The sequence below is a fragment of the Rhagoletis zephyria genome, unplaced genomic scaffold (assembly GCF_001687245.7).
Source record: "Rhagoletis zephyria isolate East Lansing unplaced genomic scaffold, Rhagoletis_zephyria_1.1 Rzeph_scaffold_00307, whole genome shotgun sequence".
Classification (NCBI taxonomy): Eukaryota; Metazoa; Arthropoda; class Insecta; order Diptera; family Tephritidae; genus Rhagoletis; species Rhagoletis zephyria.
In genome coordinates this window covers 205001-228582 of record NW_016157391.1, presented here as the reverse complement: position 1 = coordinate 228582, position 23582 = coordinate 205001, and the positions used below count along the sequence as shown (strand labels likewise).

Genomic DNA, 23582 nt, shown 5'->3' with positions numbered 1-23582 from the left:
AGCGAAGCTCCGCCCACGCCTACAAGTAAATATACATATTAGCACTGTAAAGGAAAAAGAAAAAATAAATAAAAATACATCTGATCAAAAGATGATAGTACATACCTAAAATATAGTGATTGTACCTAATATACCTATAGGTCAGCAAACGTAGGAGAAAGGTACTATTGTACCTACTTTTTCATCCCTGGTTCGATATAATGTCATAGTTTTCAAATTCTGCCACTCGCGCGCGGCTCGTGAAAACCAATGCGAGCGTGCGGCGGGCGTAAAGCTTGCATGATTTTTAACATTTCTAAAATTAATTCACTTTTCAATTGCTAATGTGGGCTATCGCTGAATCCATCGTAGTCTGAATATTCCTGAAACCTACGAAACTGAATACTAGGGATAGAGATTTTGCCGGATAACCGGATTCCGGATACCATGTAAAAAATAAGAGCCGGATTCAGATATCCGATTGGATATCCGATAGATTTCTGCCCTTATAAATTTAACAATATTGTGATATTACGTTTTTTGTTTAGCGACATACTTATGGGCTGATTATCTGCTTTATGAAATACTAGCTTTTACGGGCGGGTTTCACCCCAAGTCTTTATACAAATATGAAAAATACTTTATGTAAAGATGTTATACTCTCTGCTCTGATTTTACTATAGCCCTGATAGCAGCATATGGTAGGACAGCTGTATAGCTTGGGTGTTATGGAATGAAATGCAATAATAATTTTTTGGCACTGCAGGTGTTTTTATTTAGGTCAAAATATCTCCAATAAATTATATAATAGAAGAAATACTATCTAATTTCCTACGAATAATAACTCTAATATGATTTCACATAATTTTTTTAATACCTCAAAGTATCTATTCACATAAATGCATTTTCCAATACAATTATCATACATTTTATTTCCGATAAAGTTTCGGGTTTTACTTTGAGGCATTCTTGTTTATTGTCATTGCAACAGCTAAGCGAACTGGAAACTGAGGTCTTTTAACTTCGAAAGGCATATGAAAAGGAATTAAAGGAGTCATGAGACTTGTGGTTCCGAAGTTATGGCTGATAAAAAATTCCTCGCCTATATTATGTGCCACGCCCCTATTTCCAAACTTATTTATATAAACCTTACTATAAGCACCTACGATTGATATGTTTGCATACCAAGTTTCAATTTTATATAACTTATGGTACCGAAGTTATGGCTGATTAAAAATTCTACGACTATGAGATATGCCACGCCCCCTCCTACAAAATAAATTTATATATACCTTACTATAAGCATCTACCATAGATTTGTCTGCATACCAAATTTCAAGTTCATGTGACTTATGGTTCCGAAGTTTTAGCTGATTAAAAATTTATAGGCCTATAGGAAGTGCCACGCCCCCTCGCAAAATCGACACCGTATTTGCAAACAAAACCATACCTATAACCTTCCCGGGTTAAAAACAAATAAGTGTGCAAAGCTTCGTGCGATTCCGTGTAGTGGCTCAAAAGTTATAAGGTAATAAACCAACAGACATTCACATTTATATATATAGAAGATTAACAGCCCGATTCCGCATCACTGACAAGTTCACCACAGTCACTTTCATGACAGCTAGTCATTGTTCGCTATTCTAGCGCTCTAACAAAAGCTTGTTTTGCTGACAGTCTTGTCAGTTCTAGAAAAGGTGCTGACAGCTGTTTATTGTGTTCATTTTTGAAATTTGTGAAATTATGGAGGAAGAAATTTTAATTTATGCATTGGCTATGAAAGCCCAGGAAAAAAAAAGAAAAAATTGATAAAATGGAAAAATAGAGTGATACACTAGGGCTGGGCATCTCCAAAATGCAACAATTTTTATTCTAATATTTTTCCGCCAATTTTGTATAAAAAAATGGTTTATTCAACAACAAATAACATAAAAATAAAATTCCTAAACTTTGTGCAAAACTCGCACAAAATCATCAAAATTTTCAACTTTTTAATCAGATTTTTTACAAATTTTTTGAGTATGCAATTTTGCAGCCCATTAAATTCTAGTAAAGAAAATGCAAGTTCGGAGTTAGTAAAAAATCGTGTTGATTTTTGAGAATTTTTTTTTTTTTTTGAAGATGTTTTGCATTTTTTCCATATAAAGTAAAAAATATTGTGTATGGAAGAGACTGCGTGAAAACAAATTGCCAAAAATCAACGGTAATTCCTAGCTACTTAAAACTTGCACTTTATTATAATAAAATTGCGCTACAAATCTGCATACTCAAAAAAATTCTAAAAAATCTGATTAAAAAGTTGAAAATTTTCATGAAAATTTGCTGCATTTTCGTGAGTTTTCCACAAAGTTAAGAAATATTTTTTTATGTTGTTGTAGTATGAACTATACTTTTATACGAAATTAGCAGAAAAATATTAGAATGAAAATTGTTGCATATATTGTGAAAAATTTGCTGTGCCAATAGTTTGTTCCGGCAGTGTATGTATATATAACCTCTTTCCATTTGATTGCCGTGCGTATTGGATCATTTAAGCAATTCAGCCCTTGTGCTACCTCCTCCCAAAGCAATTGCATATGCCGCAGCTCCTTTGGATTGTTTTTGCCTGCTTGGAACTCCGTTCAAACTTTACGCACCTACATACATTTATATGTAGCACACATATTATTTCAAAAGAAAAGAAAATAAAGAAGTTTTTATCACACTATCAAAATAATAACACATTTTAAGTATTTTTTTACATAAAATATGTAAACAAACTTACTTCTTCTCAGTTGCCATCTGTTTGACTTAACTCACCAGTCAGCTGTTTTGCCTTTCATTGCGTGGTGAGTTTAAAGAGCTTTCAGCTTTTCAGTCATCGAACTAGAATAGCAGGGGAGCTTTCAACTGACAACGTCTCTGACATGACTAGCCCTGGTAGCTAGTGTTCACATTTATTGTAATTTTTATTATAATAAATAATAATAAAAATAAAACTTGCCAAACAAAATAGTATTCTTTAGTTTTAACATTAACAATATTTTTGGTTTGTTTAAAGAGGGTTGCCACCCGTTAAAAAAGTTAAATCCACATTATTTAACAAGTTTTATAAATTACTAGCTTTTACCTGCGGGTTTCACCCGACGTCTTTATACCAATATGAAAAATAATTTATGTATGTTAAGATGTATTTTATTTCTGCTCTAATTTTACTATAGGACCGCGAATCAAGTTAATGTAAAACTGCGTATGTGAGTCTGCATAAATTTTTTTTAGATAGTAAAAACACTCATATTTCAAAATAGTTCTCTTTTTTATAAAGCAATCGCATTTCTGGCAAGTATATTTCAGGACGAATGGATAAGAATTGAGCCAAGAGTTTGTGTGTGCAAATGCAAGTATTGGCAGCAAATGTCAGTTACGCGGTTTTGCACTTTAAACGACGATATGTATGTAAGTAATAGTAGAAATACCAAAGCTGTAGTATTAAAATCTTAGCTATCTATTTTCTTTGGAATAATAACTCTAATATTATTTACCAGCATGTTTTTAATACTTCAAAGTCTCTATTAACATGAAGGCATTTTCCAATGCAATTATCAAGGATTTTATTTTCGATAAAGTTTTGGGTTTTGCTTTAAGGAATTCTTGTTTATTGTCATTGCAAAAGCTAAGAGAACTGTAACCTGAGTCCTGTAAATTCGAAAGGCATATCAGAAAGAATTAAAGTGGCCATGTAAATTGTGGTTCCGAAGTTATGGCTGAAACAAAATTCAACGCCTGTGTTATGCACTACGCCCCCTTTTACCAACTCATTTATATAATCATACCTTACTATAAGCACCTTTGTACCATAGATATGTCTGCATACCAAATTTCAAGTTCATGTGACTTTTCAGAAGTTATGGCTGATTAAAAATTCGACGCTTATGAGATGATCCACGCCCCCTTTTACAAACTCATGTATATATATATATATATATAATAAGCACCTACCATAGGTATGTCTGCATACCAAATTTCAAGATCATGTGACTTATCGTTCCGAAGTTATGGCTGATTAAAAATTCCACGCCTATGAAATGTGCCACGCCCCCTTTTACAAACTCATTTATGTATATCCTACTATAAGCTCCTATGTAGATATGTCTGCATACCAAGTTTCAAGTTCATGTGACTTACGGTTTCGAAGTTATAGCTGATTAAATATTTCTCGCCCGATTTTCCAATTCCTCCCATTTCTTCCCATGAGTATGGATTTAATTTCGTTTATTTCGACACCAAGTTCCAGTACTCTACCACAAATATTTTAAGAGATATACAACATGAAAATTTTAGTTCGTATGGGAGGTGCCACGCCCCCTTCTCCAGTACTGCCGATTTTTCTCTATGCCTATAAACTTCCCGGGATAAAAACAAATAAATGTGCAAAGTTTCGTGTGATTCCGTTTTTTTTTATCGGTACAGGGTGATTGGAATTTGATGATATTAAAAACCGGCACTATGCGAGACCTCTTTTCACTCAGAAACGGTTGCACGGATTTAGATGAAATATGGCGCTTATACCTGTTACTATTATACTTAGGGCGTGTGTGAATCGGTAACAAAGTTCTATGGGGAAAGCTGCTGGATAATATTTTTACTATGGTGACACAATTTTGCCAATCTGCTGTGTGAAATGAAATCTCTTTCGACATCAGTAAATTTTTGATAACCGCAGATTTATGCGGCATAAAAGATTAAAAATTGAAGTAAAATTAATATTTTAAGAAGATATCTACCATCGCAAAACAACCAAATTTTTAAGGATACTTAAAAAATTAGTCACATTTGATAGAGAATATTCGAAATAACATTTCCCAGTCCCCATCACCCCCTTTTTAACTTGCACAGCGAATGCTCACCGTTGACCGGAAACAGAATATTCTAACGCTGCTTAAAAATAATTTTCGCTCTCTAGAAAGATCTAGAAAGATCGTGACGGTTTTAGTTAAGTGATGGATCGGCATACAGAAGGTAATAATGCATTTAAGTGTTTTATTTATTTCTGAATAATTTTTTTTAAGCAGAAGTTCAATTGAAATGTAACGAAAATAGCGGTTTTCAGAGTTTTTTTTTTTAATTTTTTGATGAATATTGGGGAATTTGTTGTATATCCGGGAGAGATCGCGTTATTACTCTTTATTTAATTGAAAGCTTAGAAATTTGGCTAATGTAGTGTGAAAAGATTGTCCGCAGAAAATGGCAGATAAGTGGTATTTCTTTACTTAGAAAATTTATTAAAGAAAAATATAAAAGCGCAACTGGTATATAGTTACACTACTTTAGATCTATTTTAACAGTAAAATTAAACTTTTTAGATGAATTTGCGGCCGCTGAACCAGAATGTAAATCTAATTAATTAAAAAAATAATAGTATTCGAGATATGAGCAAAAGTCACGTTTTCTACGACCTTTCGGTCCCGTTGCTGGAAATCTGCGGGAATGTAAGGCGAACCCAACTATTTTATGTATTTCAGAATAAACAATTGTTTTACTTTTCATTGGTGTTATATAAGTGATGATTAAAGAAATTGTTTGGGTCTACAAGCTTTTAAATTTAGATAAATGTCAATTTGGATAAATCTACGATATTTTAGTAAATAATGTATCCAAATTGTTGAAAATTGGTATGCGAAGTAAAATTTTGGAACAAATTAGGATTATTATAAATTTTTTGGAAAATGGGAGTGGCCCCGCCCACTTATGATGAAATGCTGTATCTCAGTATCCGCTTCACCAATCGGTACCAAACACGTTACGAGCCTTGCTTAGGCTATATCTAACCTATCTGCTAAAAATCCGTGAACGGTAATTTACNAAAGTTCCATTGAAATGTAACGAAAATAGCGGTTTTCAGAGTTTTTTTTTTTGAATTTTTTGATGAANGAAGTTCAATTGAAATGTAACGAAAATAGCGGTTTTCAGAGTTTTTTTTTTTAATTTTTTGATGAATATTGGGGAATTTGTTGTATATCCGGGAGAGATCGCGTTATTACTCTTTATTTAATTGAAAGCTTAGAAATTTGGCTAATGTAGTGTGAAAAGATTGTCCGCAGAAAATGGCAGATAAGTGGTATTTCTTTACTTAGAAAATTTATTAAAGAAAAATATAAAAGCGCAACTGGTATATAGTTACACTACTTTAGATCTATTTTAACAGTAAAATTAAACTTTTTAGATGAATTTGCGGCCGCTGAACCAGAATGTAAATCTAATTAATTAAAAAAATAATAGTATTCGAGATATGAGCAAAAGTCACGTTTTCTACGACCTTTCGGTCCCGTTGCTGGAAATCTGCGGGAATGTAAGGCGAACCCAACTATTTTATGTATTTCAGAATAAACAATTGTTTTACTTTTCATTGGTGTTATATAAGTGATGATTAAAGAAATAGTTTGGGTCTACAAGCTTTTAAATTTAGATAAATGTCAATTTGGATAAATCTACGATATTTTAGTAAATAATGTATCCAAATTGTTGAAAATTGGTATGCGAAGTAAAATTTTGGAACAAATTAGGATTATTATAAATTTTTTGGAAAATGGGAGTGGCCCCGCCCACTTATGATGAAATGCTGTATCTCAGTATCCGCTTCACCAATCGGTACCAAACACGTTACGAGCCTTGCTTAGGCTATATCTAACCTATCTGCTAAAAATCCGTGAACGGTAATTTACAGAAACACGAAAAATGCGCCAAATCAGAAACTACTGAAGCTAATTCACTCAAAATCGATTCTTGGAATAACCTCTTATCACTAAATTACACTATTATAATTTTTTTAGATAATGGGCATGGCGCCGCCCACTTATGACCCCAAATGTATATCTCTAACCGATTTATCAATTTTTACCAAACTCGGTGCACTTAATAACATTAGTATGGAAAAGCAATATGTTGAACATATTTCAGTAATTGAGGACGCTAATTTACTCCAAGTTAATACTTACAACATCCTCTTAAGAATAAAAAATGACTGTTATATTACTGTTATTATTACAATAATGTAGTTTTATTGCATTTTCTTACCTATACTGTGATAGTACATAATTCTCTAAATTAAAATTGAATTTGATTTTTTAAACCGGTGGCAACCCTGGGAGGTTGCTTAGAGATAAAGCCTTCTCAAACCCATTTCCATTGATACCCATATTTTAGCAATTCATTTAATTAATTGGACAAGAATTTTTAACAGGTGGCAACTCTTTTAATATTTTAACCTAGATATTAACCTTCTCCTCGCCGAGACGAAAACGTAAATATGCTTGTTCCTACAATCGGACCACGGCAAGATGGAGTCTGTCGATGTCAAACGTTAAGCAAGTTTATTTTATTTATTTTGATGGAAGAATTGGACGTCCTCCCCTTATATTTACTTGATTTTACAGTTCTACATGTCAAACACGTCTTTTCTAAACATTTCGAGTTGAAATATTCATAAAAATAATTTTGGCCGCATAAATCGGCCAAATACCCCTATGTGCATCGTTGATTGCAATTCATCAATTTAAGCTTTTATTTAACGAAAAATTACACACATCAAAAATCTTTGCGATTGTCAAACTTTTCTATGCATTTGTCAAAAATTTCACTAGCCTCATAAGCAGACATGGGCAGAGAACGAGCACACGCTCAAAGAGCATAACCATCGCGTGTACGTATACAAGCAAGAGCGTAACGACCCTGCAGGGAAATCGCGGACTAGTGAATCAAATTTCTAGTTCCGTACTAGGTCTTTATCGCCAAAAAAGAACTAGTCCGATAGGAACTAGATCCCCACCAGACCAAAATCGGCGAAAAGTGGTACTTTTAAGAAACTAATTTTTTCAGTTTTTTCACTAGAAATATATATCTAAAGTGACGAATTTAGAAATGGTTCGGAACTATGGAAAAAGGGATGCAGAACGAACTAGATCCTATTTGTCGAATTTAGAACTATTTCGGAACTATGGAATAAGGGATGCAGCGGGGGCCTATTCTATGCTTCGCAGATGCTTTTTCATAGCTTGGTAATACAAAACTAAAATTTGTGTTAACATTTCAACATCTTGGGACCGTCTGGAATCTAAGAAATAACAGCGAGCACCTCTGCCACCTAGCTACAGCTAAAGGTATGTAAACGTACATTTCTTACAATCATTCAAACAAATTTAATTTCAAATTTAAAATACATTTCTTCCAAAATAACTTGAAATCGCACACACGGAAGCATCAGAAAGATTGACAAATCATGATAATTTTTTCTTTCGTCTGTCGATTTTAGAACTGGAGAATTTAGGACTAGTTCGGAACTATCGAAAAAGGGATGCAGCGGGGGGCAATTGACACTTCCTAGGACATCGCCATGTTAAATTCGCCAGTTGCTTGCATGCAAAAGAGATTTATCGCGAACTAGTACTGGGTCTAAATGTACTAGAAGCGCACCAGTTCAGAACTAGAGATTTTCCCCACAGGGGAGGAGAACGCGGCAGCATGCAAATTGAATTAGGCACACTAACACATTCTCACTTTTAGCGAACGCTTGTGTGTGGTAGTGCCCACCTCTGCTCATAAGCTACTGAAATTGTATTGACCCCATATTTGTCAAAAATTTACTCACCGCGAACTTTGTTACCGATTCACACACGCTCTTATATGTAGAATAGTTCCTAGAATTTTGAGTTAAAATTTTGGCCGTTTTAACACCATATGAACCCGCACTAGTATAATAAAATTGTAACAGGCCGATGTCTGTACATTATACATAGTCCGGTATACACGATTTAGTCAGAACTTACAAGATGTCGTTCCTATAGACAAAAAACCTGTAACTGGTAAAACTTTTGCGAGAGTTACTGAGCAACTCTTCTTGGTCAGAAGTTACAGGATATAGTCCGAAGTTTATCTTTTTCTAAAGTGTCAAACGATAAGCAGGGTTCCATTTGTAAACAAAAACAGAACGCGCTAAAATCAAAGAATCTTATATTTGTTAAGAAATGGAAGCAGACAACAAAGTATTTGAATATGTACGCAAGTATTCTTAATTGCAAAGATTTTAAAAATTATTTAGTGATCTTTCAGCGAAATCAATGTTGTATCAATGGCATGTAAACAAACCGTTCCCGCACACTTCCGCATCTGTTCTCTTTTTACTCTCACTGTAAAACTGTAGTTTGACAGTTCCACAGGTTTTAGTTTTAGTTCAAAGGAACAGACTAATTAAATAAAAGTTAATGTGGGGGGCTTTATTAGTAAAGTAGTATTTAAGTAAATACTGAATTAATACATCTTTAAAGAAAGTGCCCGATATGTAGAATGGAGTTATAAGAGTATGAATTAAACACCCTATTATTTTTTCCTGATATTTTTTCAATGGACTGTGACTGAAGTTCTCCCTTCAACAATTCCTAATTAAATGAATTAGCTTAGACAATCGTCATTTCAGTGTACTTAGTCCTGGTTTTGAGTACCTGGGCTAGAATGCTATGAAATAATATAAACGGGGCATTACTCCCTTAGAATTTATGAAACATTTAAAACAGTGACTATCCGTCCTATATTGTAAGGGATAGTTAGCCTTGGATTTACACTAGGCGCTCTCGGAACACTGGCACAGGGTGTTTTTGGGAGGCGGCAAATTTCGAAATATAAATTCAGATAAGTGCAGGTTTACTTATTTAATGTCAGTTAGCTAAAGCTTTCTAAAGTTACCCATACATATTTTTGATAATAATTCAAATTAAATCGGTTATTGGCTATGAACTTTGCCACAAAAATTTATATTTGGCAAACACCACTGTTTGCAACGCGCCTCAAATCTTATGTTATTCACCTCTTGTCGGCAATGATCAGCTGCGATGTTTTCACAATATCACTGGATAAGGGCAAAAATTCCTCAAGTGTACCCGTCTAAAATTTTAATTGGCCAATTATGCTACAACTTCACTTAATCGTAGTACTAGTGGGAACCTTTGAAATCTGTGAAGGTAAAAATATTAGTTTTAGTAAAAAAAACATTTCGTATAAAAATGCTTAGTTTTATTGAGTTTTAAGAATGCTTTTGTGTTTTTTTTTTAAATTTGTTTTGAAGTATCATGACACGAGACCTTGACTCTTTTCTATAACAATATGTCCGAAAATGGTACCGAAGTAATTGGCAGTTGTAAAGAAGGTTTTTTGCGCTCCGGTAATGCGCGTCATATAGCTGCAGCGTTGTCAGGCACGTCATAGAATACACTATTTTTTTATATTTCTTGGAGGTTCAAATGAGAAGGCTGCATTTTTCACAGGGAACAAGGCGGCATTTTAAGTAAAGCCAGCCCTGGGGACTGTCTTTTTTTTGTCAATTGTTCCGGTAATTTATTTACATATTTTATAGGGGAAGAAAAATGTTCTGTATTTCTTTTAATGTTCCGCATTTGTCCAATATTTGGAGCAACAAAATCTTGTCAATTGTTCCGCCCAAAATTAATTTTTTTATTGAAATATTTTTGTCCAACCTTTTCATCAATAACGTGAGCTTACGATTCCGTTGGCACATTCATCTGCTAAGATTATGGTTTGGTGGTCTTTTACCGCCTTAAATATCCTAACGAAAGTAATATGTCCGTGAAGAGCTTCTTGAAATTCTCTAAATGTGCAGCATTTCATGGAACGGTTAATCGCTCAACGAAAGAAATTTTAAGAACTTTTTCCTTTTCTCTCCCTGGCGGCAACAATGATCCGGTTCTATAGTGGATCTGTCCTAGAAACCTTATAGTATAGTTGGTGGCAGTTTCAAAATGGATGCGTATAATTGTTCTACAGGAGTCCAATATACATAGACTTATTTCAGACGAAATACCTTAAAAGTAAGTTTTACGAAGTACTTTAAGAGAAAATTAATTTTTTTTACTTGAATTTATTATGGAACCTGACAAAAAAAAATAATAATTGTTCACATAAGTTGCTTTCGTAAAAACGACAGTAAGAGGCGCGCAATGGTTCTGGCGGTTGATTTATCGGTGGTGATTTGAGATTTAACCCTGCACAACTCAATCCTGGTTCCTCCGAATGAAGCTTTAACGCATACAAATTTTGGCAAATCACATTCATTGGGCCAATCATAACACACAAGGGTTCGATATAATCAATGGTACAACTGGTCGATTTTATCTGAGATTCACGGCACATTTTCTCACTTGGCGATTATTAGTAATGAGTCCAGCGCCACCTGGCAGCTCTTTTTTGCAATAGTATTGCCTTTACCGTTACCAATACATATTTTTAATATTTGACAAATCGGATCATAAACAGAAATAACCCAACTCCAACGCCAACTGGCGGGTTAAATTGTGAAACTACAGTATCCAGAGAGCCACTAAAAAAAAACAAAAGAAAACTTCGTTAAAATCCTTTCGGTCAGTTAGGAGGATTTCACTCACAACCACACCTACAGAAGAATTTCATAAACATTCAAATATACGTAAAACTCAGTACGTTTATATGGCGCTACGCCCTCGTTTCAAACAGCCCCATTTCTCTGCGATTTCATCTATCTCCACACCAAGTTCCAGTACTTCCAGAGATAGGCAGTATGAAAAATTCGATTTGTACGGGAGGTGCCACGCCCCCTTTTCCAATAGCTCCAATTTTTCTCCATGAGTGTGCGTTTGATTTTATATATCTCCGTACCAAGTTCCAGTATTCTACCATGAAGACTTCTAGAGATATGCAATATGAAAAAAGGGGTTGCTATGGGAGGTGCCACGCCGCCTATAAATATCGAAATTTAGGTGTAGCCCATAACCATCCTTGGAACGTCTGAAGCAGGTGTCCGAAATTTCAAAAAGATCGGTTCAGGCGTTCTCGAGCTATGCGAACACAAAAAACCGGCTTTCCAAATATTTATTAGTAAAGAAGGAAAAGTTGATGATCGATGTATGCCACACCAAGAAGCTGACAGTGAGCATGTGCCGATATCGCAGCAAGCAGCATTTTGAAGTAAAAAAAAACAGTTGTCAAGAGAAATACACGATGTAAAGAGTTCGTTTGTGCTAGCTGAGTACAAAAAGAAAAGAGAATAGAGAGAAATATGTGGTTTGTTGATGATCTCTTAACATAAACGCGTGAAAGGCAAACGGTCTAGCAGTTCGTGGTATTGCTGGTCAACTTAATACTGCAATTAAACATACTTATTATTAAAATTTCATTTTCAAAATGCCACTATGTCCTATTGCGGTACAAATATGTATGTCATTTTAAAACTTGAATAATATAAAACCCAGTTAGTCGGCTGTTTGCTCTAACAAAACATTTGGGTTTTAATTTTATATACATATAATATAGATATAACACTTTCCTTCCCAGATGTAGAAATAGTAAAAGAATTACTTTTGTAGTGCGATATACAAAAGGTTAAATTGGAGTATTATCATTCGGAATTGATCGATGCTAGGCGAAAATAATAAGGTAGTTTTACCGGCGAATCTGAATTCTTCACAGTGAAGAACATTATGTCAAAATGAAGTGTTTGTTGTAATTAGGGTTGTCAGATTTTGTATGCGCGAAATCAGTACGTTAAACTTTGTTATGCTAAAAAAATCAGTACTTTTCCGTACATTTTTATTCAAAGCAAAATTATCAAAAGTATCAGATAATACTTTAAAACGTCAGAGTACTTGTTTTTAACAAATATTTTGGTATATAAATGAAATATAGTTCATAAAATATAAAACTGTTGTTCATTTCAACATGAGTGTACACATCACTGTACACAGCAGCCAACAAGGCGAATTTATATAAGGTGGTGTTACTAGCTCAGCTGATTTTGTGTATGTGTTTCGCCGCACGGCTTCTGATATCAAATTGAAAAATTTTGTTTGAATTTCTACACATACTCTTCCAAATTTTGACAGTCTATGCCGCCAAAGCAAAAACAAAATACATGTAATTTTTTGTTTTTATACTCCTGCTATCACCTCATATTAATTCGCCTTGGCAGCCAATAAATCTTATCTTACTAATATTATAAATGTGAAAGTTTGTATGTTTGGANTATATTAATTCGCCTTGGCAGCCAATAAATCTTATCTTACTAATAGTTATTATAAATGTGAAAGTTTGTATGTTTGGATGTTTGGGAAATCATCACGCGGAAACGACTGAACGGATTTGCATGAAATTTTGTGCACAGATAGCTTATGGGCCAGATTGGTTAATAGGCTATTTTTTTAAGAGTTGCCACCTGTTAAAAAAGTTTAATTTATTTAATATGCGGGAACGACTGAATGGATTTGCATGAAAATTTGCACACAGATAGCTTATGACCTACAATGGAAAATAGGCTAATTTTTTGGAAGAGTTGCCACCTGTTAAAAAGTTTAATCAAAGTAATACGCAGAAACGACTGAACGGATTTGCATGAAATTTTGCGCACAGATAGCTTATGACATTGGTTTGAAAGTAGGCTACTTTTTTAAGAGTTGCCACCTGTTAGAAATGTTTAATTCAATAATACGCGGAAATAAGTGAACTGATTTGCATGGAAGTTTTCACACAGGTAGCTTATGAGCTAGGTTGAAAAATAGGCTAATTTTTTTAAGAGTTACCACCTGCTAAAAAAGTTTCATTAAATTAATACGCGGAAAAGTCTGAACGGATTTGCATGTAATTTTTTAAGCAGATAGCTTATGAACTACAGTGGAGTAGCTTATGGGCCAGATTGGTTAATAGGCTATTTTTTTAAGAGTTGCCACCTGTTAAAAAAGTTTAATTTATTTAATATGCGGGAACGACTGAATGGATTTGCATGACATTGCGCACAGAGATAGCTTATGACCTATGTTGGAAAATGGGCTACTATTTTAAGAGTTGTCACGTATCAGAAAAGTTTAATTAAATTAATACGCTTAAATAACTGAACTGATTTCCATGAAAGTTTGCACACAGATAGCTTATGACCTAGATTGGAAAATAGGCTACTTTTTTAAGAATTGCCACCTGTTTGAAAATTAAATTTTGCTCAAAGATGGTTTATGACCTGGATTGACAAATAGGCTACTTCCTTAACCGGTTTTCCGATCAGAACGAAATTTAGTACACTTACTACGGATTTCGGAGGGTCCGATAAGTCCGATAACTCAAGGCCCCTCCCATACAAATTGGAGTTTTCATATTACATACATATCTCTGGAAGTATTTGTGGGAGAGAACTGGAACTTGGTATAGTGATATGTATGTGAAATCAATGTTGGCATTAATCGATTGATGTTTTAGTCAGTTAGTTAATTCGATTAAATTCAATCTGATTACAGTTAATCATGATTACTAACTAGGTTTGTAAAAGTTCCCAGTTTATGTATTACTAATAACAATAGTTATAGTTTTTTTATATTATGTGCTTTTTACAAGAGTAAAACACAAAATAATTACTATAGCTGGTGTTTGGTTTCAAATTCGGACAAACCAGACAACTTAATCAGATTTTATTTTTAATTGGATTAACGATTAATGTTTAGAAATAATTAAACGTAATCGCGACCTGCGATTAACGATTAAAAAAATGTTATCATTAATCGTACAGTTGATTACGACTAATTAATTTTAATCGTCAAACGCGATTAACATTTTAATCGTTAATTTTTAATCGTTAATCAGATTAACATTTTGCCAACACTGCGTGAAATCGTGTTCATATTAACGGAGAAAAATTGACGTTTTTGGAAAAGAGGCGTAGCACCTCCCATACTGACTGAATGTTTCATTTTGTAATGTTTGGTCATATTCAAATGTTTGGGGTAAAGTACTCAAGCTTGGTATGGAAATGCATATGTATGTGAGACTAATACCATACTTATGGACAAAAATGAGAGTTATTGGAAAAGGTGGTGTGGCAACTCCCATGCAAATTGATTTTTCTATTCTGCATATCTCTGGAGGTGTTTATTGCAGAGGACTGGAACTTGGCACCGAGATGTGTATACAAAATTAATTCCATACTCATGGAGAAAAATTTGCGTTATTCGAAAATGGGACATGGTTCCTCCCGTACAAATTTACTACTTTATACTGCATATCTCTAGAGGTTTTCATGGTAGAATATAGGGACTTGGTACTGGGGTATGTAAAATCAATTCTAAATTCATGGAAGAAGATTAGGGTTATAAGAAAAAGGGGCGTGGCACTTCCAGTTCAAATTTACTTTTTCTTGCCACATATCCCTGGAAGTGTTTGTGGAAGAATACTGGAACTTGGTATGGAGTTGTGTATACAAAATGTATCAATTGCTCATGGGAAAAAGTGTGAGTTATTAAAAAGGAGGCATGTCGCCTCCCATACATACTCTCTGGAAGTATTTTAAATTTGTTATGGAGATTTATGTTATAAGTGCCGTACTGACAGAATAAATTTCATTTAATGGAAACGGGAGAGCCGGGTTCGGTCTTATAATCTAAAGCTCTTTTGAGGCATTTGCTACAGTAATGAGAAGTGGTATTTTATCAAGGCCAGGTTACTAAATTTGAGTTGGAAATATTAGAACCCGTCGTGGCACCTCCAAGAAGGTTACACGTTCACGCGTCGTATACCTGGAACCATTTTAAGGTAAACTTAGAGGGATTGATATCTTTCGTATGCCTAGCGCGCAGATGAGATTTTATAATTTCATAGTTTTAAAGGGCCTAAATACCTTAACTCACTTAGAAAATAACGAGCTATAATGAAATGGGCACAGAAATAAAATATAACATCATTAAATTATTTTTCATATTTGTATAAAAACGTGGGGTGAAACCCGCGGGTATAAGCTAGTTATTTTATATTTATGACATTTTTGAATAGCAATAATGAGATCATTTCCATCTTCAGTCTTTAAATAGTCAAAGAATTCTATATATTTACTTTTACTTTTTTAAAAATTACTTTTAATATGAGTTTTTAATTACAAGCCGGTCTTTATACTTAAGATCCTCTCAGTTGCTTCGTTTGAGCGTGGTATTGAAAAAAATAAATAAATTACATATTTTCCAAACTGTGGAAAAGTACCACTATTTAAGAACTTTATATATAATTCCTCATGGCTTAAATTAATTGTTTCACCTACGCAAACACTTTGAAAGACTAAAAATTCGCTAAGAAGAGTATCTAACTATATATCTGGTATGCAAAACTCTCTTTTACTATGTCAGAAAATTGTAAAAAAAGAATTGTAAGTTATAGGCAAAAGCCATTCGAATATTCAAATTTACTGTTATTAAACTGAAACTTATTTTCGAGATACCTAGCAACACTCGAAAAAAACGTCAGACTTCTTTTTAAATAATTTAACCTCCATCATATTATCGCAACTGGTACGTAACGACCTGACGATATGCCTATAAAACTATTGATCTTTTTGTTGTATTAATTTCCTGGGCATATCAGACATTATCTGAAACATGTCAACTATAATTAAATTATTTTCCTCTTACTTGTTACAGTACAATTTAAGGAAGTTCCAACGTTATGTAAAAACCTTAAGAAAATCTTAAAGTATTTTCTTTGAATTGAAAATTCAGTACAAATCAGTACAAATTTAAAAAAATCAGGAATTAGCTTACTGATTGGAGAAATGAATAAAATCAGTACAAGAGTTGAAAAATCAGTACTGTACTGATAAAATCAGTACGTCAGGCAACCGTAGTTGTAATTCATACTTTTATTATGTGTATAATTTGTTAGTGTAACTTTTTACTTATAGACGGCTACCACCACCACCTTACTAAATTCACCTTGGATCGATGCGTTATATTACGTTGGGAAAATGTAAGATGAACAAGTAGTTAAAACATTTAAAGACAAGATTTTATTAGTGAGAAAAATCGCTCCATCTGCGTACGTAATATGAAACAAATCGAATCATGAATACGGCCGAGGTATTTCTTTTCATGTAAGTAGTACACATTCCAAATCCATAAATACGAGTTTTTCAAGTACATCGACTTCTGTGCCACTTAGCGGATTAATTCATCTTTTATATGTGAGAAGTTTCAAGTCTCTAGCTCATTGGAATATAGGTTAAAAATTGTGCGCAAGTTTTGATTACACACATTTGAGACTTAGTAACAAAAATGGAAAACGGGAGACATGGATTGAACCCATGGATTGAAAACCCCGTAAGACAATTCATCTAAACGTGTAAAGTTACAAAAAGTGTAAAATTAAATATTCGTGATATTTTTGACAGCCCATCCTACTTCAAATAAATTTTTAGTAGATTTTAAAAAAATCAAATGCTGTGTTTTTTTAAGCAGATTCTTTATTTTTTTATAACTTTTACACTTGATTTTACCTGGTTTACGAGGCATTAACGAAAATAAGTACTGAATATGAATAGAATTAGACATTCATTAATATTGTTGATATACTCATTCACCACTTTGACTTATCCAGGTTTTCTAGGTTTAACTCAATATAAACACATTTTGTAAAAAAAAATACAGTAAATTTATTTGTGTCCCTAAATCGGCTGTCATAAATATGGCCACCGTGGGGACATGGCCGAAAATGGAGTTTTAACAACGTGAACCGCGTTTGACAAAAATAATGAAATGGACAATTGTAAGAATTTAACTAAACTAATAACTTTTAGGGTGTGTCAATTCTACTGCTGAAGACTTTGATAGTAAATATCTAATTTTTTTACAGTTGGAAAATTTAGTTCAGCTAAATGGCATTAAACGATTGATCTGGTCTCAACTTGAGAAAAAAGATTGGGCACATATTTGTCAACCCATACTTTAACAAATCCAATTTTTTCCAAAAAAAATCAGCATCCCTTTTTCTTTCATCTTAACTTCGTAAAAAACTATGATTTCGCCCCCGTGATTAGGGCTCTAAATGAATATATTAACTTTAATAAACTTCATCTTGATTTTGCGATACCCAGACCATTGTTTGAGCTCAGGGTTTTGTATCATTATTTTTAATTTTTCTTTTTTTAGTTTCTAATCTGTATTAGAAATATTAGGATTATATGAGGATAATTTTTGTATTCTAGTCTGTAAGGTTTTTGGAACCGTGGATTAAAATAAATGAAATAAAATGAAATTAAAATTATGTATATGGTTACCTCCTTTTAATTTTACTTTCAATTAGTTAGACAATATTGCAATGATATGTATTAACTTAGGAATTTCATATATTTCATATTCGGAATAGGTGGCTTAAAAAGGCCCAAAAAAGGAATTTTATGTACGTCAACTGTGAGCAGCAACGACTTAATAAAGCGAGGTCCATTCGCACATCAATGGCGGGAAACCAAAGCGTCCAAAGCAATGGGCAGATATGTATATATGTATGTATGTACAGATATGTACATTTTATGTATATACCTACATATGGCATGTGGCGTGTGTTCCTACATAAATATATATATGTAGACATATGTATGTATATAAATGTGCATAATCCTTTTGCTCGTTCACAAACACTAGCCAAATGTTTTGCTCCTATGAATGTACTTCTCGGTTGTTGTTAATGTATTTTATTTCGTTTTTCTATGCACACAAGTAGTGTATTGTACATACATATGTACATAAATGACAACTGACTGTGATGAGGGATTGAGCATGCGCAGAGGTTCTAGTAAGATTTCTCCACAACAGTGATGTTGGGGAAGTTTGGCGAAACGGCATATAACAAAGTAAAGAAATATGGGGACTACAAAGGCATATTTTGGGTGCACGCTGTCCCATTACTACATATGTATGTATGTATGAATACACACATGTATGTATTTTAACTTAGATTCACACAAACACGAAAAGGCAACAAGGAGAGTGATTGGAGCGGCGGGAGAATGTTTGAAAGGAATCGTACAACAAAAAGTTATCACATAGCTAGCATCCGTAAGGGAAGAATGTATATGTAAGATATATATGTAGAAGGTGCATTTGGTGCCACAAAATGCATTTTGCGCATAAAAGTGTGCAACAAAAAGTACATACATATCCTATATGACACACACAACATTCACACTGCAAGGATGCAGAGGTATTGGTGTCTTAGTGTAGTGGTAATAGGGCCTTTGTATTTGCTAGTGCAGTGCGTGTTTCTGCATCCATGCGCTTATGCGTCCGTAAAACTTCATGCGTGAGGATTTACTTGCTGTATATTTCGTCTCTTTTCGTCATGAGACTTAGAATTTGTGAGCAGTATTCAAATTTGGGGTAGCAATGAGTGCAACAGCAGATGCAGCGTCTGTTGCAGCAGATGCAATTGCTTTCATATCCATGCATGTATGTATATGTATGTACATATGTATGTGCGTAGATAAAAGCATACATATTTAGCACAGTATGCAGTTGCAACTATTGTACGCTAGAGGGAGTTGGACTCAAAATCATTTTATGGCATTAGAAGAGTAAAGGGTGTTAGGTGTTCAAGTTGATATACCGGTAGTTCATATTGGCAAATATGCAGATGGAATAGATATGTGCATATATATATCATCCATATCCATGTATCGTACGTTTGTACATAAATACAAACATGTGTATGTACATTCACCCACTACACACATATACATATGTATGTAAATACGTATCCAGTTTAACTTAAGAAACTCCACGTTTGTTACTATGGCCTCAAGCCTTAAAAAACTGAGATGATAAGAGACGATCCAAAAGTATTCATACTTACATGCATACACATCTGCCCATTGCATTGCTGCGCGAGGTGGTTAGATCTTAAGCAGACACCTTCGTTANATTTGTTACTATGGCCTCAAGCCTTAAAAAACTGAGATGATAAGAGACGATCCAAAAGTATTCATACTTACATGCATACACATCTGCCTCATTGCATTGCTGCGCGAGGTGGTTAGATCTTAAGCAGACACCTTCGTTATATTCTTACTTACTTCAGCATACACGGATACTTTTCGATTTATTTAAACAAACCAGTAGCCTCCAAAACTCGGATGTAGCAAATACATCCATATGTACATACATAGGCATGAAAACTGGCAGAGCGTGCAACGCCGGTGGATACGAGGAGTGATACTTAGAATTTACGTAGTTCAAATGGAAACTACATAGAGCACAAACTTGGCGCATGCATGTCATACATACATACATACATACAAATGTGCATCAGTAGGCATGTATGAATGTACCTGCACAAACTCTGCTTACGCGTAGAGCCTTTGTGATATGTTTCGAAGGGTGTCCGTGAGAATGCAAGTTCCAACGTCGTGTACGTGTATGTGAGTGGGTACCTAACGCTCCTTGTATAGATTCGAATATATGTATATATTTATTGCATGAGGAAGAGGGAAAGGCTGGAAGATGAAAGCGGCGAGGCATATTGAGTGGCTGCCACTCAACTCAAGTAAAATGTATGTGGTGCATATTGCAGCCGGAACAGCAGTTTGAGTGGGCTGAGGTAGGTCCAAAGCACTCTCGCGCGCGTAATGTCCAGCAAAAAATAAATATTCCGCGACAAAACCAACAAAAAAGTTTGGCCTAGACGGAATGATTACAACAACGAAAACGCCGTTAGTGATGGCGATGGCGATGTAGATGCGGATGTGGATGGTGGCGGCGGCTGCAACGTTTCTGACTGCCGCAATGACGACGATGGCGCCGAACGCATCCATCGTCCTGGAATCAGTTGGCATACGGCTTCAGGACGTCTTTTGAGTACAACATTGCTTTTTTATATTCTCGGTAAAACACACAAACGCAACGTCCGTTCTCTCTTGACACGCAACGCCGCGCCACGAAACGAAAAGCAAATGCCAAACGCCAAATGGTCGCCGAACAACAAGAAAGTTACAAAATCCGCATCGGCATTATTTTGTAATCCTGAAATTCTCACAAATATACATATACAAATACTATACGTAAAAATATAATTGAATATAAAAAAGACAAAAATTAAAAAAAAAAAACGTGCAGATCGCGTGAGAAAAAAGCGGCAGCACCAGCAGCAGTCGCACTGCCACTAACTGAGTCTCAACGGCCAAAGAGAAATAATTGCAAAGTGCGTTTATATATATATATATATATATATATATATATATATATATATATATAATATATAAAACATATACATATATAAGTATGCATGTATGTATATATAATATATGTACATATATAAAATACGCTTGGCGCGTACATGCAACAATACAAGTTTTTGCTGTCGGATTCTAATGCTGCTGCCGCCCGCTTGCTCGTGTGTTCCTGTATTTCCGGGTGCTGTGTGATGTGTTTCTGTGTACTTTTATGCGTATCAACCACGCATACATATAAAAATTATATTTAATATTAATTATATCAAAACGGAATAGATACATATACATATACAATGTATATGTATGTATGTGTGAGGTGATGTTTGTGCAGCGGGTGTGTGACAGGTTTATAGATACATACGTGCAAAAACCTGAATTATTTTTCTCTGATAAGGTGATAAAGCGGGGCGATGTATGATATGTGTCGATGCCATTTATAATATAAATAAATAATAAAAAAAATATAACAGTAATAAGGCAATGAAAAGATATACATACATGCATATGTACATAGTGGAAATAGACGTGTGAAACTTAAACAAAAATTGTATGGTGTATTATGTATTTTTTCAATCAAGTTTTCACACTTTTCGAGAGAAAATTATGAACAATTACAATAAGTATGTATGTGTAAGCAATTAATTACTAAATAAAATTAAACTCAATACGTCGCTCGTATGCATCTCATGCCAACAATAGTGTTGTGATTTCGTCAATACTTTCTGAACAGATTTTACTTCGAACGCTTAATAGCAGCTTAACTACAGCCAGCCTAGGTCGTCGCCGTCGCCGTTGCTGTCGTCCTTTTTGTGTCTGTTTGCGGTCTTTCTATCGAACTAAGTTCTGACATTCATATATTCAATTTAAAACCAAAGCAATATAAAGCTACTGATCGAGCGTTTATTAAATTCATTTTTAGATATGTATAAATACCTTAAGCGAAAAGTGAGATACTTCTAATAATACATCGTACATTTTGCACCAATTCATATCCGAAGATATTGAAATTCATGTGACGGATGTGCCGCGGCGGCGACGATCGACAGCAAATGTTCATCACTAGCGAACATAATAACCGCACGGATTTGTTGCCGCTGACGTTGTATGAATGGAGCAAAAATTGCGTCACGAATAGGAGCAATCGCTACTGCCACTTCCCGACGTCAAACTGTTTGCGCTTGATGTTGCTTAGATGCTGCCTACAAAAACTAAATCAAATTATGGATAAATAACATCTGTAAACTGTCCTGTAGGTGAAAAAGCTTTATAAACACAGTCCAAATCCGATAATCCAAACTAATGACTGCAGATTTGATTCAGTTTATCGAAGCATTCGGGTTATGGGATTGCCTTAGTATTTTTCTTTTTAGAACATACTTATTCTCACCTTAATTCACAAACGCCCTAACCATCACTTTTTTCGGAACTGCGTTTTCACAGATTTTGATAGGATGTTGTTATTAAAATACACCTTCAATACAAATTTTAAAGTGTTACTACCAAAAACAACGGAGGTACATGCCAATTTTTTAAAAGCCCTTACATTTTTTGATACTCTTTTTATAATGTTTGTTTCTTCTCCTGTAAAATAAAAAAAGTGTTTGTAAGAGCCTTTGCGAACTCGGGTAACGATATCGAGCCCTAACCGCCAAAATAACGTAAGCGACATTTTTTTCTAAATTTTCTTTTTAATGCAGAATTATTCCTAGAGCATCTAGATACATTTCAGCATCAAAAAGAAAATTTTGAAAAAAATGTCGCTTACGCTATTTTGGCGGTTAGGGCTCGATATGTATGTATATTTCCATGAGAAATAAAATTTGAAGTTTTCAAATAAGAACTCAACTTTATTTTTTGTACCTAAATAGAAAGGCCCTAACTAATTTTCTTTCGAAATTCAGCTTCGTGCAAATGTAGGTAGTCTACTTACCTAAATAGTTTCAGTGTATATGGTGTATATGTAATGGCTGACATTTATTTTTCAAGTGAAGCAAAATATTTTGAGGATGATTTATACTTCAGAAAATATGACAACAAGAATTTCAAAAAATAAGCAACCAAAATATTTTCAAAGTGATATTTGTCCAGCAACTTTCTAGGCATACAAAAAATTTCCCGAAACAAAAAAAAAAATATATTTTTAATAGTGAATAGGTAACAAAGTTCGCAGCGTGTAAATTTTTGACCAGTATGAGGTGAATAAAATTTCAGTAGCTCTTGAGGCTAGTGAAAAATTTGACAAATGCATAGAAAATTTTGACAATCGCAAAGATTGTTGATGTGTGTAATTTATTGTTAAATAAAGTAGATGTTTTCTTAAAATATTAATTTCACTTCAATTTGTAGTATTTTATTCCGCATAAATCTGCGGTTATCAAAAATTTACTACTAACTATTTTCTCCATTTTTAAGAATATTATGCGAAATTTTTTCCGCACAAAAATAATTAAATCATAAAAAGTCAAAATGAACAACGGCTTGATTTAGAGCGCTATTTTTTGTATTTGTTCCCAATATTGTTTTTTTACATACGTTACTTGGTTGCATGCAATTTAATTTTCTAGGA

At 34.1% G+C, this 23582-nt stretch overlaps 1 long non-coding RNA gene across 1 annotated transcript; it reads left to right on the top strand.

Annotated features, from left to right (window-relative positions):
* The first annotated feature begins 2113 nt into the window (after positions 1 to 2113).
* On the top strand, positions 2114 to 23279 carry LOC108358871 (uncharacterized). Its single transcript, XR_001846841.1, has 3 exons — positions 2114 to 2125; positions 4547 to 4561; positions 23171 to 23279. It is a non-coding gene; the product is annotated as an uncharacterized LOC108358871 (long non-coding RNA).
* The last annotated feature ends 303 nt before the right edge of the window (positions 23280 to 23582 follow it).